The sequence below is a fragment of the Cryptomeria japonica genome, chromosome 3, assembly GCF_030272615.1.
Source record: "Cryptomeria japonica chromosome 3, Sugi_1.0, whole genome shotgun sequence".
Classification (NCBI taxonomy): Eukaryota; Viridiplantae; Streptophyta; class Pinopsida; order Cupressales; family Cupressaceae; genus Cryptomeria; species Cryptomeria japonica.
Window position 1 is genome coordinate 935,345,742 of NC_081407.1, and position 11,617 is coordinate 935,357,358.

An 11,617-nucleotide genomic window follows, 5' to 3' on the forward strand; every position below is an offset into this window, starting at 1 on the left:
CCTTTCTAAAATATATTTGTGCACCAATGATATTTTTAGAAGTTCGAGTATTGATATTTGGGCTGATATCTTTTGCAACTGATCTACCAAGCTGGATTGATTTGAAGGAGGAGTTGTTTTGGATGTTCTTCCTTTCAATACAAACTTGGATTGAGATCATGTGGCTATGTTGACAGGTTTGTGTTCTTTTTTATATTTCATCTTGATGACAATTATTTGGTTGTCTGATGTAGAAATGTGATTGATAACATTATCATAGATGTGATTCACTTTCTTTCCTTTGTCATTTGATGGTTCTCCCTTTTGATAATTGGGGAGAGGATTTTTGAATGCTTCATGATTATCATTTGTCTTGTGTCCTACTATTATATCACCTTTGTCTAATAAGTCTTGCACTATATTTTTCAATCATTGGCAATTATTTGTCACGTGACCTTTACTTCTATGGAATTCACAATGATGTGCATCATTCCACCAAGATGGTTTAACATTTGTTTCAAAGTCTCTTGTGTTGGGAAATGTTATAAGTTTGTTGTCAAGAAGTTCTTTAAATGTTGATTCGAGTGACTATCCCAAAGGTGTAAATTTTCTTCAATATGGGGTAGGTGTTGGTTTTGGTTTGGGAATTGTTCTTGATAAGTTCAAAATCAATTGTTTTGATTTTAAGTTATGTGCATCCGCGACACCATTATTAAGAATGTTCTTGTTCCTTGTCCAAAATTTGGAATTGTCATTGTTATTGGAATTGTTGTAATTGTTGGAAGAAACAGTTCCCTCTTTGTAGAGTTTCAACACCCCCCTTTTTTACTAAAGCCTTCTCAATTTTGAGGCCATTCTCGACCATCTTTTGAAAAGTTGGTGGATATTATAATTGGAGATGATAACTCATGTCATCATTTAAATTATTAATGAAAATGTCCATCTTTTCCATTTCTGGTACAAGACGAGGATACCTAGCAAACAATATTTGCCACCTTTGTAATAAGGTAAGGAAGGGTTCACAATTTTTCTGCTTTGTATTGCATAAGTCAAGCATAGTGACTTCGAGCTGAATGTTATATCAGTATTGAGAAACAACTTTCTCTACCAACTCATTGAATTTCCTGATACCTGATGGGAGTTTTGAGAATCATTCCTTGCTTGGTCCACCTAAACTTCTTAAAACTAGTCTCATTAAGTAAGTCTTGTTATGTGCAAATTCTAGACTCATAGTGTAAAATTCCCTCACATGATCTTGTTGATCAGTTTTGCCACTGTATTTGTCATATCTAGGAATTTCACAATTTGGTGGGAATGGTATCATATTTATAGTTTGATCAAATGGATAGGGTGAAATGTCTTCCAAAGTATATCTCCTTTTTGTTCCCCTTTGCATGTCTTGCATTTATTGAACTGAAGAGCTTAGATTTGTTGAGTTAAGGAATTTAATGAATTGTTGTTATTGGTACTTGACTCAGCTTCCACTTTTTTGGTATTGAAATCATCAGATAGTTTGGCACCATGACTATTCAACATTAGAAGATACTTGTCTTTATCATTTTCTAGAATTTTTTCCATAAAGTTTTGGAACTTGGGGTCTTGTTGGGATTCTTCGATTAGTTCCTCGCTTATGTCTTCTATTTTGATATCTTGATACCTATAAAAGGGATTTTATTCTCTTTATGTCATAGTAGGTAAGTTTTGATCTCCTTTCCTTTAAGTTTTAGTCTCTGATATCTCGTCCAAATGGGCATGTGGGTGAGCTACATACGATGGTAATTTTTGAAAGGTTTTGAGTACCTCAGTAGGTGATTTGTTGTTGAGGTAGATAGGAAAAGGTAATTTTCCCACTTTTATTGAGATGTTGTGATAATGCCAATCTTTATTGAAAGACATGGGTCTTTAAATATTCTTCATCAAACTTGGCTCCTTGTCCATGTAGATAATCACAAAAATAGTGTAGGAATGTGATATGTTTAAGCAAGAGTTTGCGGTTGATGTAGATATATATTCTCCTTTTCAAGATTTCCTTTTGACAAAATTTTCTTTTCTTTGATTGATGATGAGTGGTCATACAATTGAAGGTTTTAAACTTTGATCATTGTTGTGAGTGCTAATTGGATATAAGATACCTAAATCAAAATAGGAAAGATCCTTCCTATTTGATAAGACTAAGGTGATCTGATTGGTAGCTTTGTTTCGTGATAAAGGATGATGTATCCTAATAAATGAAAATTATCCAAAGATCAAAATGATAATTTGCACTTATTTTGATTGATCTAAGTTTAGTTGAAAAAAAAATGACACTTGTGATAACTTGATTCTCCTAATCTAAAATTATTGTTTCTGATGACTGAAAAGAATAACTCTAAAAAGAGTAGTCAAAAAATCTTTCAATTTCCTAAGGAAGTCTCTATTCTTCCCTCTATATGATATATTTTCTAAGGATGCACTAAAACTAATAGAGTATGTGCTAAAATATGAGTTGAATGCGCTATACTAATCTTACAAAGCACCAAGCTATCATGTGTATGCGCTAAAATATTCTATGAATGCGCTAACCTGATTGTTTAGATTGTGTTAAAGTTTTTTTTGAAAATCTGATTGGGTTCTATGCGCTACTATGTGCACTTAATGCGCTGATTTTTGCTTCCTAAGTGCTACCCAATGGATATTATGTGCTATGCTGATGATTTAATGGGCTAAGCTATTCTATTTATGCACTAAACTGATTTGTTGGTTGAAAATTTTGATAAACTTAACTTGTGCTTTTGTAAAAAAAATTGATAGATGATCTTCTGAAAAAATGATTTAAAAACACCACAGCCAGCAAGAAGACAGTTTATTTGTATCTTAAAACATTGAGTGTATGTTTGATAGGATCATTTCATATCCCCTATTGTTTTCACTGGTTTTGAACTATAAGAACGCATCAAGAAGACTCACTCTTAAGGTCAAAAGGGCATCATAATATCAAAAGCCCACATCTTGGAACTCCTTTAGCTCACACAGTCATGTCACACCCAAACATGTACCCATGTTTTTTGCCAGGTTATTGGCTCAGTTTGGCTTCTAATTCTTAAGGTCCATAGTAAGGCTTTCGTTTGGTCTTCAATGATAAAATCCCCCTAGAGGCTTCCCAACCTTTAGAACAAAGGCTTTATGTATCTCAAAGATATTGGGGGAAGACTAATCAATGAGAAAAACTATTGGATGTGTTTTTCATCACAATCCACATTTGATTATAGTGGGTTGGAATACTTGGTGTTAGCCATTCCCCACTTAGGTCATTCCCCTCTCACTGGCCTTATGAGATTATAGGGAGGGAAGCCCTACTAAAGGTTTTATCCTGTTTGCAAGAGATGAAAAAGAAAGCAAAAGAAGGAGTCCGACTTTTTTTATCACCCAATTAAGGGGAGAGCATATACCTATCACTTTCGAAACACGGTAGACAAGTTTTTTCTTTTTATCCCAACATCACAATGTGATCTTTTTGATATTTGGAGATGTTGCTCCAACAGTCATGGTGTTCTTTTTATCCAAGATAGCAAATGGTGAATTGTTTTTTTTAAGCCCAAAAAATCACAACATTTGAACCTTGAAAAGATTTTTTGGAAATAAAACTTGGCCAACAAAATAAAACAGTGAATCAAAAATTGTAATGATGAATCTTGAGAATTTTGGAAAACTTTGCAAGAAAAACAAGACTTGTAAATTGATAATGATAGCTTGTTCTTTGTTAGTTTGTAAATAAAATTTGGCTTGTCTTCTTTTATCCCTTTGTAACCAAAAAAGAAATTTTTTTTATTTCTTTTAATATATACCAAAAGAAATATGAACTAACATGGACAAAAAGAAAGGATTGTTTGTAGGTTTTAACCTTTTGCAAGAAAGAAAGTGAAATCCTTTTTCAAAAACACCAAATGAGAGATGAAGTTCTTTTTATCTTTGCAAAAATGAAGTGAATTATTTTTACCCTTTGATGAAGAGTTTCAAAAATAAATTAAAAAAAGAAGCTAATCTATCTCCCTTGGACCTGCAACAAACATTAGTACCCACAAAACCTTCTGAAAAAGTTAGTCACTTGATTGTGAGTTGACAAGCCTAAATTTTTTTTTTTTTGCCTTACTAAATCTTCTTCTGTCTGTAACTGATGCATTGGAAAATAGATTGAATACGATAGAAGATGAAATAAATGCACTATTTTCCAGAGTATATGTGCTACTCTGGAGCTTATATGTGCTATACTGATGATCCAATATGCTAAGACAGAGAAGTCAGATCAAATCAACAAGGTTTCTTATGTGCTAGAATAAAGTTCTTATGGGCTGGTATGGCCTTCAAATGCGCTGGAGTATAGGGTATGTCCATTGGAATATTAGTTGTATGCGCTATTATGTCTTACAAATGTGCTATCATGAAATTCTTTTTGAAAATTGTCTTCAACCTGTGTACAAAATGATTAGAATTTTGGGAATGGCCCCCATGGTGGGTGCCAAAAATGTATGCTAGATTTGTGGGGTCAGTCAATCAATTAGAAAAACAAGAAACTAACATACCAATGAAACATTAGATATAAAAAATAACTTGGTAAACTAGTTAAACAAGTCAAACTTTCAAAAGAGTCTCATTGTTCTCTATCTCATAAGATTCCTTAAGTCATGGTTGCTTTCAAATCGTTGAGCAACTGACCTTTGGAATGACAACTCCAAGAATGAGTGATATGTGATGAAAATGATCTATATGCAAGTGCAACTAAGATCTATATGGATTCTAATAATCTTGCTAAGAAGAATATTTATGCTATGATGATGAAAATAAACATGATATGATGTGAATATTATGCTATGCTAACATGCTATACTAACATGATATATGTTGTGTTAATGATAAAAATGCTTCTAAATATTTAAGATGATGATTGAAATAAAGAGAGGCAAAAATAAGACTTGGTGACCTTTATAGACAATAACTTAGATACATAAAAACTTGGGATCCTGATAATGAGGGAATGAGGCCTATTTATAGAAGAAACGGGCAATTGGATGGCCAAGATTGAATAATCTTAACAAGGGTTAGGATTTCTTGAGAGTTTGGTGATCCTCAATACATGTTTACAATTGTCAACATCAGAAGGCTTGAGAAGAAAGAGAAGAGGGATTAAATTCCTAAGAACACATGGTGGTTACCCTAGGGGGTTTGGTTAGGATTAAGTTAATGGACAAAGCCTTTATCTAAAGGATAAACTCTTGTGCAAGGGTTAAAGGGATAACCATGGTCAAAGCAATGAATGTTTGAAGATACCTATGGGTTAAAAGGATGGTTAAGTTAGAGAGATCATCTCTAACCAAGGGTCAAGATTGAGTTGACCATTAATGGTTATGTAAGAGCCTTACATCCTTTGGAAGACTTTAGAGGTTAACTTATTGAAGACATAATGCCTTTAATGCTTTATAAAGACTTTACATGATTTTGAGAAGTGACCCCTTCGTGAGGAATGTGCAAATGTTTAAGGGGAATTTAGGCTAATTAGAATGGATTAGAATATTCTTGTTAGGGTTTCAAGCAGATCCGAAGCAAATACAAACTAACAATTATATGTAGATTTAAATACAAAAGATAAAGAAATAAAATAGGACACAAATAACACAAAGATTTAATGTGGTTCACCTAGAATGGGTTACGTCCACCATACACAGCTATCCAATCTTTCTTATTATCCAACAAAAATAGTACATCAACTATACAATGCCTTAAGCATCCCAGCCGCTTATAACATGCGTTTTTAGGGCAACAAACAAAGTTGGCCTTTTTAGGGTTTTATTACAATGTCGGTTTTCATCAACAAAAAAAATGGCAAGGATACGTGCTGAGTATACAGTACTTTATTGATCAGTCACCACATATCAACAATCTCCCACTTGGAGACTGATCAGGCTCTACACCAAAAAATCTCCCACTTGGAGACTGATACAAGACAACACCACTGTACTTGTAGCATCCACTGGATAAAACACTTGGACTTGACTGGTATAAATTCCACACTTATCAATCAAGAAGACCAATAGAAACTGATGAAGAAATCAACTTCTCATGTGGAACTGCCTTTGTGAACATATTTGTAGGATTCTCACTTGTGTGAATCTTCTCAAGCCGCAACTGACCTTCCTCCAAAATAGTCCAGATGAAGTGGTACCTGAGCTGAATGTGCTTTGTCCTTGAATGAAAAGCAGAGTTCTTTGCAAGATGAATGGCACTCTGGCTATTGGTATACAATGGGTGATCCTCCTGTGTCTGACCCAATTCCTCTAGAAAACATTGTAACCAAATCATCTCCTTGTTGGCTTCTGTAGCAGCAACATACTCAGCTTTAGTGGTTGAAAGTGCAACAACCTTTTGCAGCCTAGAAATCCAACTGATTGTAGTTCCCCCTATAGTAAAAACATACCCTATAGTACTCCTCCATGAATCAATATCGCTTGTCAGATCAGAGTCAACGAATCCAATCAAAGCAACATTAGATCCTTTGAAACATAATGCCTTAGTAGTAGTTCCTTTCAAATACTGAAGAATCCATTTCATAGCATTCCAATGTTCCATACCCAGATTACTCATAAACCAGCTCACAACTCCCACTACATGTGCAATATTTGGCCTTGTGCAAACCATTGCATACATCAAACTACCAACAATTGATGAATACGAGATTTAAGACATTTTCTTTACCTCTTCCTGTGCCTTTGGGCACATCTCCTTAGTCAATTTGAAATGACTAGCCAAAGGTGTAATATCTGCTTTTGCATCCTGCATGTTAAATCTTTTCAACACCTTATTTATATATTCGCTTTGGGACAAATTCAAGGTTCTATTTTTCTTGTCCCGTGTAATCCTCATACCAAGAATTTGCTTAGTTGCACCCAAATCCTTCATAGAAAATGACCTAGCTAATTTTTGTTTAAGATCATTTATATGTTGCATGTTAGACCCAACAACAAGCATGTCATCAACATAAAGCAACAGGATAATATAACTGCCATTATCCAGTCTCTTAAAATATACATAATGATCAGAATGACATCTATGATAACCATGTTCAACCATGAAACTATCAAATTTTAAATACCCTTGTCGAGGTGCTTGCTTTAGGCCATACAAACTTTTCTTCAACCTACTCACCAAGTTCTCCTTACCTTTGACCTCATATCCCTGTGGTTGCAGCATGTAAATTTCCTCCTCCAAATCTCCATGGAGAAAAGCTATTTTGACATCTAATTGTTCAAGATGTAAATCATCTGTAGCCACAAGACTAAGTACAGTTCTAATTGAAGTCATTTTTACAACTGGAGAAAATATTTCATCATAATCTGTACCCTTTTTCTGTGCAAAACCTTTTACCACAAGTCTAGCCTTATATCTTTTCTGACCTCCTTCCTCCTCCTTCAGCCGATAAACCCATTTTTTAGGCAAGGCTCTTTTTTCTATAGGTAAAGGGACTAAGTCCCAATTCTTATTTTTCATCAAGGAGTCCATCTCCTCTTTCATTCCTAGCTCCCACTATTGTTTGGCATCCACCTACATTGCTTCTTCATATTCTTCTGGTTCACCAGAATCAGTTAATAAAATAGAATACAAAGAAGGAGAAAATTTTTCAGGGGGTCTACTTGACCTCGTAGAACATCTAACACTTGTAGGAGTTTGTGGTACAATCTATTGTTGTTGAGCATCAGGTACCTGTGGCATTTCATTTTCAGGAATCTCATCCAACACCACATATTCTTGTTTGTCTTGTTCATGCTTCTTTTCCTGCATCTGTTCTTTATACATAACTTTCTCATTGAATATAACATCTTTACTTCTAATTATTTTCTTATTTTCAAAATCCCATAACCGATAGCCATATTCATCTATCCCATATCCAATGAAGGTACATATCTAAGATTTAGCATCAAGCCTAGTTCTGTTTTTATTATCAATATGGACAAAAGCTTCACAACCAAAGGTTTTCAGAAAAGAATAATTTACCTCTTTACCAGTCCATGCCTCCTCTGGAATACCACCATCCAAAGGGGTTGAAGGTCCTCTATTTATCAAATAGACAACAATATGTATAGCATCTGCCTAAAAATGTAAGGGCAATCCAGCATGCAATCTCATGCTCCTCACGCGTTCCATGATAGTCCTATTCATTCTCTCTGACACACCATTTTCCTATGGAGTTCCTAGAACTATCTTCTACTTTCGAATCCCATTTAAGGAGCATTCATCTTCAAATGCTTTACTATAATACTCACCTCCATTGTCCGATCTGAGACACTTCAACTTTTTTCCTATCTCATTCTCAACCAAAGCTTTCCATTTCTTAAAAGTTTCAAAAACATCTGATTTTTATTTTAGGAAATATACCCATGTTTTTCTGGTTGAGTCATCAATAAAAATAACATAATAACAAGAGCCACCAAGAGATGATACCTAAGCCAGTCCCCATACATCTAAATGCACAAGCTCTAACTTCTCACTCTTCTTCTCTTTCCCAACCTTGAGAAATCTGACTCTTTTTTGTTTACCATAAACAGAGTTTTCACAGAACTCTAAATCAATCTTCTTTAGTCCTGGCAATAGATTTTTGGAGTGAAGGATTTTCATCCCTTTCTCACTCATGTGCCCAAGCCTATGGTGCCACATTATTGAATCTATTCTTGCAACATCTATTGTTGTTGTCCCTGTAGTAACTTTATCTGTAGTAGCTAGGGTAGAGTAAGTGTTACTAATACACAGATATAATGTGCCTACCTTCGTACCTTTTTCTACTACTAATGATCCTTTACTGACCTTCTAGATACTATCTAAGAAGGTAACTATGCAACCTTCACTACCTAGCTACCCTGCAGAAATTAAATTTCTTCTTAAATTTGGAACATGTCTTACCTCCTGCAGAAACCAGCCATTTTCATTCTGCAACTTGATCTTTATCTTTCCTTTTCCAACAATTTGACAGGGCTCATCATCACCCATATATACTTGTCCAAAATCACCTTGAACATAATCTAGAAAATATTTTCTATGAGGTGTAGCATGAAATGAAGCCCCAAAATCTATTACCCAGGAATCATTAACATTATCCAAACATAAGATTAAGGCATCTTGTAAAGTATTACTTGCAATATTAGCTTCCTTACTATCATTTTCATTTTTGTCTCCTTCTTTGTTTTTCTGAGACTAACAGTCTTTTTTTAGATGACCAGGCTTTCTGTAGTACCAGCAATATTTCTTTCCTCTAGATTGAGAGCATCCTTTCTTTGACTTCCCTCATGACTTCTCATTCCTAGGGCCTTTTCCTCTTTCATTTGATCTTCCTCGATTCTCCACATTCAAAACACTACCCGATGATGTTGGAGTCTCACCTATGCTTTTCCTTTGCATTTCCTCGCTTAGGATAACACCAACAATATCATCAAATACCAAAATATTTTTACAAGAGACAGAGTTATTTACAGCAATAACCAAGCTATTCTAGCTTTCTAGCAAAGAACATAAAATCAAGAGATCCCTAACCTCTTCTGCAAAGGTAATTTTTACCGAAGACAATTGACTGATAATTGTATTAAATTCATTTAAGTGCTCCGCTATAGATCCTCCCTCACTCATTTTCAAATTAAACAAATGCTTCATAAGAAATACCTTATTCGAAGCCAAGGGTTTCTCATACAACTTAGCCAATGTCGTCATCAAATCTATAGTCATTTTTTGCTTCTGTTATATTGAATGCTACAGTGTTGGCATTACAGTAAGAAAGATTGTTGGCATTTCAATATCAGGAGATTGTTGATATTCAGTAAGGATATTGAGAAGGTTGTTGAAGATTATTGATATAATTAAAGAAGGATGATAACTATCTTTATAACATTATTTTGTCATTGATGTCAAGAAATTGATTATCTGATTCAGTATGATGTTTCCATATCTTGAGAAGATTGATTTGAAGAGAATTAAGATGTCGGTAAGAGACACAGAAAGAATGTGATGAATAAGGGGAGAAATAAGTTATTCAGTGGGCAATTATTACCAAGATAGACAATGATGAGATTATGATGTTTAGATTGTTTTCATATCCTACATATGTTGTTGATTGTAAGGTTAATACTATACTATGTCACCGAGCAAAGAACCTAGTCGGTAAACCCTAAGGTTATCGATATCAGTTAATGAAGGCGAAATGACTACTGAGTAAAGTTTAGTATTTACCAAATTGCAACCAAGTTATGACATGTGTGCATTGGATGGATAAAAGCATTATTTAATGAAGGACAATGATTAGCTGGAAATGTATAAATGATTGGTATGTCATGCATGAAGTTTGTTAAGGATCTATGGCAAAGGAAATTCGACAAGAAGATCTACAATGCAGATTGAACCGCAATAACCTTGTGCAAGTTCCAAGAAAGGACTACAAGTCCCAAGGCAAGGTAAAACATTTTTAGATCGAAAGGATACATTGAACCTGGTCAAGTTTGAAGATCTGATGGCTAAGATTGATCATGGGAAATATGATCAAGGAGATTAAGCGGTTAGCAATTGTTTATAAATAAGGAATTGTTGATAAACAATGTATGTGGGAAAGTGTATGCACATGGATGCTACATAGTGATTACCAAGCATAGAAGCTTGAAGACCTATTTGAATAACACAGTAGAGAGCCCAACAAAGGGACAAGATAAGTCCTATGAATAGATTGTTTTGAGCAAATAAGAATCTGCTTTAGCATTTCAGATGTGAAGTTGCAGATAGATTTGTATTACTGTTATTTTGTAAGTTATAGGAAATCTCTTAACTAAGTGGACTTAACAGTCTTATTTGTAAACCCTCTAGCAAGGTAACATTCTAGCTGAGTGTTTGAAATACTTTAACAAGGTCACTTCTAACAAAGTAAAGATCCTAACAGATCTAAGGGAAATCCCTTAACTGGGTCACATCTAGCAATGTGTTTGTAATCTTTATCAGGATTTGTTTTTAACTAAGCATACTCTAGAAGAGTATATTTCTTAGTGGGTCTGAAATCCCACAGTGGTTTTTCCCTATTTGGGTTTCCATGTTAAATCTGGTGTTATGAGTGTTATGATGATTATATGCTTATGAGTTTGCATGTTTAGCAGTTTTGGTTATATTGCTGAAGTATAAGTTACCGAGGTTGAATCTGTTGATTTTATGGAAGATTAAGTTTGTATGATTGGCATCTATACTTTACATTAAGTATCAAAACTATCAATTGGTATCAGAGCTTTGGACTTCGGAAGAAAATTTTAAATGTACTTGAGGCAAAGATCCGAAGATGTATAAAAGGGATGCATCGAAGCTGAACAAGTCAAGTTTCTCCACATGGCAGAAAAGGATGAAGCTATATTTATCAGGAATTGGAGAATATGCAACATATTATCTGGAGAGTGATTACATTACACCGAGCACCAACCCTATGACCTTGGAAGAGATAAAGGCAAAACAAGAACATATTCAAGCTATGATTGAAATAACATCAGCATTGACTGACTCAGAGTTTAATGATCTAGAAGGCTGTAATGATGCAAAAGCAATGTGGACTAAGCTCATATCTATGTATGGAGGTGATGAACATGTTCAAAGAGCA